The sequence below is a fragment of the Lonchura striata genome, chromosome 3 (genome assembly GCF_046129695.1).
Source record: "Lonchura striata isolate bLonStr1 chromosome 3, bLonStr1.mat, whole genome shotgun sequence".
Classification (NCBI taxonomy): domain Eukaryota; kingdom Metazoa; phylum Chordata; class Aves; order Passeriformes; family Estrildidae; genus Lonchura; species Lonchura striata.
In genome coordinates, this window is record NC_134605.1 from 111643262 (window position 1) to 111649462 (window position 6201).

Here is a 6201-nt window from a genome sequence, read left to right on the forward strand (position 1 = left end):
GATGCGTTAAGTGAAATGTCATTAAGGCAATGGGAACACAAACCGTAGGACTGTGAGACAGCACTAAGGGGAAAGGGCAGAGGCTCCCAGAGGCTTCCAGCCACACGTTTTGGACCCCCAAGGTGCCCAAAGTTCTTGTGCTTACTCAGAGCTGGATGCTCCTGCCCCTCTCTGAGCACCCAGCCCTGCACTCAGGGTACCGACCACCTCCCCACGCTTCCGTACGGGTTTTTCTCAGCAACTTCTAGGCCTCGACCGGGGAGGGAAAAAGAGAAAAGAAGGGATGTGTTTGTGTTCGTGTGATGGGAAGGGACGGAGGGAAGAGACGTGCGCTGCGACTCGGAGCGGCGCTCAATGATCTCAGGAGCTGCGGCTTGTGCAGAGAGATCCCAGGAGCGGGCACATGCCCTTGACACCGGATCACCCGGCGAGTAATAAAGGATTTCCTGCCTTCAGAGCCTGCTTGAGCCGGGGTTTTAGCCCGGGTTAGGCTGTGCAGCACCCTGACAAGGTTACAGGGTCTAACAGGGTGCTCTGCTGGGACTGGTGATGCTGGGAATGTGTAGATATCCCTGGATATAGACACGTAGAGAACCACGGCGTGCGCTCCTCGCCACAAACAAAAAGCGCGCTCTTCTCCTTGAAATTCACCTTGAACGTGGTGAGATGGGGTGGGTTCGTTGGTTGGTTTGGGGATTATTATCATTATTATTATTATTATTATAATTATTATTATTATTCCCCCCCCCCCTTCCTTTTCCCTGACAACTGTCAGCAGAGAGGCTGCAAAAAAAGCTGAGGAGCCACTGCAGGCTGCGCAGCGCTGGGAGCTGTCAGCCCCACGCCACTGCAGTGATGTCAGCTGCAGCCACAGCCACTGCCACCCCCAGCCCCTGCACACACGCGAGTCGCAAGAAGAAGAATTCATAATTACAGTAGCGTAGCCATGAAACCAGCAGTGCTGGGGGTGAAGGAGGGGGGGGGAGAGAAAGCGAAGCCTCGGCCAAAATTGGTACTTTTTTTTTTTTTAATACCTTTTTTGTGGTTTTTTTTCTCTCTCTCTCTCTCCCCCTGCAAAGCTGCACCCAGCTCTGCAGCATCCTTTCTCCGCAGCGGGGTTTGGGGGGGCCAGGGCAGGGGGTTCCCCCCCGCAGCCCCCCCAAAGCGGGTGGAGGGTGCGGGGGGCTGCGGGGGGAGCTGGGCAGGGCTGGAGGCTCTTTCCCCGCGGGTCGCTCCTTGTTTTAAAAGGCAGCATTTCTGCGGACAACACCCGGAGCATCTCTGCGGAAGCGGGGCTGGGGGCGAGGGCTGCAGCCGCCTTGTTTGCGGCGCACGGAGTCAGCAGCTGGGATTTTTTTTTTTTTTTTTTTTTTTTTTTTTTTTTTTTTGGCTGAATAATCCTTTACGGGGAGGGGGTGTGCGGGAAAAAAAAAAAAAGGGGGGGGGGCTGGGGGAGGAGGGAGGGAAAGTGAATCAACATCACCGAAGGAGGACAGCGAGCAAGATTAGGGCTGGCTAATGATAAATGAGAAGGCGCCGCTGACAGCTCCGCGCTCCGCGCAGCGCCCGCCCGGCTGCTCCGCGCTCCCTCCGCACCCTCCGGCCGCCCGCTCCGCTCCCGCCGCCGGCCTGGCTCCAGCCCCCCCCTTCCCTTTTCTTTTCTATATATATATATTTATTTTTTATTTATATATATGATTTTCAGCCCCCCTCTGCATAGCGCGGGGGGGGGGGGACACATCCCACCCCCTGCCTCCCCGAGCATCCTCCGCGGGATTACGCGCCTGGCCGCGCTCCGCACCGGCTGCAGGACGGAGGGACCACGGCGGGGCTGCCGCAGGGGGTATTTCCTTCGCTCCTCTTCTTGGGGGGGCGGGTTTGGGTCGGGGTCGGGCCGGGAGAGGGGGGTTGGATAGACAGGACACCCCTCAGCACCCCACGGGGGAGGGGGGATGCAGTGGGGGCTGCGCTCCCACCCGCCCCCCCCGCGCCCTTTCTTCCCCCCTGGAGGGCTGGGGCGGGGGGGGGATGAAGGATGAAGCCAGGGCGGTTTATCCGTGGGCTCTGCCCGCCCCCATCTCATCGTACCCGGGTGACCTTTCAAATCAAAGCCCGGCTCGTACCTACCAAGGTGCATTGGGCAGCGAGGGCTGGGGGGTGCTGGGGACGGGGGGGGTGATGCACCCGGGCTCTCCCCCTCCCTCTGCCTTTCCCCCTCCCTCCCTCCTCCCTCCTCCCTCCCTCGCTGCTCCCTCCCTCTCTCTCTCTCTCTCTCTGCTGCATTTTGCATGAGCTATCTAGGTCATTAGCATTTTAGCGTATGCAAGACTTGACAAAGCTGATGAGAAGCCAGATGGGCCCCTCTCCTCTTTTTTTTGCACCACTTGGGATCTGAGCGAAAGGATTGACTGCAGCAGGCGAACGGGGGAAGGTTTATTGCGCTCCTCCAGACCCCCCCCGCTTATAGCAGCGCGGCGGGGCTCGGGGCAGGCGGCAGAGAGCGGGCAGCATCGGGCAGAGACGGAGGGCAGGTAACGGGGCCCCCCCGCCGCCCCCCACCCCACAGCCCGGGGCTTCTTTGATTTGATAGAGGGTTTTTTTTTCCGACGGAGGGGTCGGGGGGGTGTTAGGTTGGGTTTTGTCCCCCCCTCCCCCCCGCCCATGGGGAAGGGCGCGCCGAGCCTCCGCGGGGCGCGGAGAACAAAGGCTGGGCTCCGCGGGGTCCCTCGCCCCCCTCCCTTCCTTCCCCCCTCCCTTTTTCTTCTTTTCTTTTCCCATTTCCCCTTCTCCTTCTCTCTATGTTCTTCCTCGCGAGGAAAGGCCCCTCTCTCCGTGTTCACAGCGGACCTTGATTTAAATGTCCATACAATTAAGGCACGCGGTGAATGCCAAGAACGAGGCTGACCAGCATCGAGGCCGGAGGCTGCCCCGCGGCTCTCCGCACCCGCGGAACCCCCCGCACCCCCCGACATCCCCCCCCACATCCCCCGAGCTCGGCCGCGGGGCGCGCAGGCAGCGCTGCGCACCGGCGCAGGTGGCACCGCAGCGCGGGGAGGGGGCGGACAGGGATGGATGCGCTGGGATGCGCTGGGATGCGCTGGGATGGGATGGGATGGGGGTGCACGGCAGCCTTTGGGGGGCTCTCCGCGATGAAGGAGACGGGGTCCTTGAGAGCACAGGCGCCCGGGGTGTGAAATCCGGAGCTGTCACTCGGGGGTTCCCCGCGGGTGGGCCCCGGGGGGACGCGGCTGCTGCCCCCGGGGCTGCTCCGCTGCCGCCGCTTTGTGCTTTTGCCTTTTCTCTCGCCTTTTCTCCACAGAGTGATGGGGTTTTTCCCTGCTAAAAAGCAAGGGCAGGTCTTGGGGTCACCGGGGCTCACGCTGTTCCCCCGGCGGAGGGGGATGGGATGCTGGGGCAAAGCCGCTTTTTTTCTTTATTTTTTAAAGCTTTATTATGATTTTTTTTTTCCGGTGGCTGTTTGTGTGTTTTTCCCCTCCGCCCTCCCTCTCCTTTTAATCCTTATAATTTAAATCAAAAGTGCCGGGTAGAAGAAGGGGGGGAGCGCTGTGTCTGCAGGGCGAGGCCGGGCGTAAATCTCTCGGAGGGATAAACATGTCATTTGTTCCCTTTGTATGGTAATGCTGTCCCCCCCCCTCCCCAGCTGCCCCCCCACCCCCCAGCAGCTGCCCCAGCCATACATCCTCCCTACAAAAGATCCCAATTACCCATCGGCTGCCTCATTATACTCCTTACACAGCCCCGGCGAGAGGCGTGTGTGTGCGAGGAGCCGAGGGGAGGGCGGGGGGGAGGATGAAGGGGGGGAGAAACGGCACCTGAATTATTCAGAAAATAAAATAAAATTTAAAAAATCTGGAGGCGACGGGCGGGAGGGATGCTGCGACCCCGCAGGGATGCTGCGACCCCGCGGCCTAACACGGAGCAGGTGCCCCCCAGAGCCTCCTGCAGCACAGGGGCTGCTCCTCCACCCCCGACACGCCATTGGTTTATTTTCCCCCTCCTTTTTTCACGCTTTTATTTTTATTTCGTTTTTTTTTTTTCCCCTCCACCCTTGTAGTCATCACCACCGCTCTGCCCTGCTCCCTGCTGGGGCCCTTCACCTCCTTACCCTTCTCCCATCCCTCTCCTCCCCTCCCTTCTCTTTGCAGCTGGAGGCCACCCCACATCCCTCCATCCCGGCCCATCCCAGTGCTCCCAGCAGGCGCCTGTCACTGGGGAAGGACAGGCCTTACTGCAGGGGACAGTCCCCCACCCCTCAGGGCATCTGCAGAGCTGTCCCAAATTTGGGGGGCCCTTGGTGACAGCGCGGGGGGTCCCATCTCTCTTTGCAGCTCCGTGCACAGAGCCTCACCTCTGGGATGGTGCCCTTGGGAATGCTGACAGCAGCTCGGGGTCCCTGGGACGCCTCTTTGCACCCGCCGAGGGTTCTGCAGGTATTTTGGGACGTCCCTCCCTGGGCTCGCATCCCGGCCGGTGCGGATGCCGCGAGGAGCCCGTCGGGTCATGCCAATAAAGCTCTTTCCTTGCGGGTTCCTGCATCCTCTCCTTTGTTCCTGGAGGTTTCTCGCCCGTCTCTTTACGGCGGCGGAGGCAGGACCCCCCTGAAGGACCCGCACTCAGCACCAGGTGGGGGATGAATGCTAAAATCCGCCCCAAAATAAAAACCTCAGCCCGGCAATTCGGCAGCCCACGGTCGCCTGCTCAACCCTGAGTGGGCACTACTGCATCCTGGACCTCCAGGAGAGTCTGAACTGCCAGAGGGTTCCCGTGTAGTGAATAAAAGGGGGGGGAAAAGAAAGAGATTTGGGGCGCCTTCTCTTTGGGATTGCCCCCATCCCAGCAGGCAGATCCCTGCCATGCCGCACTCTGTGCCGAGCATCCCTCTGCGGCACTGCCAGCCCCACAGAACCCAGCCCTCACAAACAGGATGGATTTTCTTTTAAAGCTGTGGCATGGCAGAGGAAAACAAGACCTAAATAACCCCAAATAAATACACAACCTGTTTTCTGTCTTGCGAAATGGCTGGGATGAAGAGACGCCATCACCGTGCATCCGGAGGCCTGGTACCCCCCGGCGGGGCCCGGCTGCCTCCCTCGGGCTCAGCCCAGAGGGATGCAGAGGAGGGGGCAGGAGGCTCTTATTAATACTAATCCCAAGCAATATTGCTGTGCCCTGAATAAATCAGGCCGGGGGTTCCTCCAAGACCTTTGCCCCCTCGAGATGAGCTGCAGTGCGGCCCCTCCTCTTCGGGGTGGACACTTTGGGAAGGGAATTGGCGTGGGGGGGCTGGGGGGGTGGACAGATGCGTTTGATTTTTTCGCTGAGGGATGGAGGAGGAGGTGGCACGGTTTTATTCCAAGCACGTCAGCTCCCCCCTCCCTCCCTGTCCCCTCCTTCCTCCCTTCACCCGCAGTCCGATGTAAACATAACGGCAGGAACCTGCCAGGCTCCATCCCCACTTGGATTATGGGGGGAATTAAGCAGCTTTGATTAACACAGCAATGCCCCCAAATAACCTTCGGGCATCTGGCCCACAAGGTCGTGCGCTAGAAAGGGCCAGGGGCAGGGACCCCAGGGCACCCATCCCGTGGGCAGAGGGAAGAGGTGGATGGAGAGGATTCGTGGGGAGCAAAGATCCTTCCATCTGCAATTTTATGCCGGTTTTATTTCTCCCTGCCCACGCCCACCCCTGACCGATTCGCTCGCCACTGCAGTGCTGGTTGGGATGGAGATGTTCCGGCTCCAGCGGGGAGGTGGAATGGAAGATGTGGGAGATTCCTCTGTTTCCCTCATTTCCCAGATCTCTGTCGAGCGCCAGCCCCACTCTTCACCAAGCCCCAAGCAGGATGATGGTCTCCATGTAGAAAGGTCTTTTGCTTCATATCCCTGCAGCATCCAGCTCCTTTTTTCCGTTTATTTTTATGCCGTGTACCTCCATGAACCAAAAGCCAACACATCTCCTAGCAGCGGCAGTCAAAGTGGGCGTTTTATTGGGAAATCTAATCAGGTTTCGAGGGGAAAATCCTTTCTTCATGTCTCAGCTAAGCAACAAGCTTGATTAAATTGGTTAGACTATAAAGAGGGCCGAGAGTCCCATCTCCTTTTTCCTCCTTGCTCTTCCTGGACAGCGCTGTCATCTCTGCACTCCTCTCCGCTGTCTCTAGAGCCCAAACGAGCCTCAAT

At 59.2% G+C, this 6201-nt stretch overlaps 1 long non-coding RNA gene across 3 annotated transcripts; it reads left to right on the forward strand.

The window, feature by feature from the left end:
* Window positions 1–277: 277 nt before the first annotated feature.
* LOC144246080 (uncharacterized) lies at window positions 278–4556 on the forward strand. Of its 3 annotated transcripts, XR_013339766.1 has the most exons (3): window positions 278–1012; window positions 1706–1843; window positions 4350–4556. It is a non-coding gene; the product is annotated as an uncharacterized LOC144246080 (long non-coding RNA). The 3 variants fall into 3 exon arrangements; XR_013339765.1 differs by lacking the exon at window positions 278–1012 and having other exon boundaries at window positions 1444–1843; XR_013339764.1 differs by lacking the exons at window positions 278–1012; window positions 1706–1843 and adding an exon at window positions 2203–2531.
* Window positions 4557–6201: the final 1645 nt, after the last annotated feature.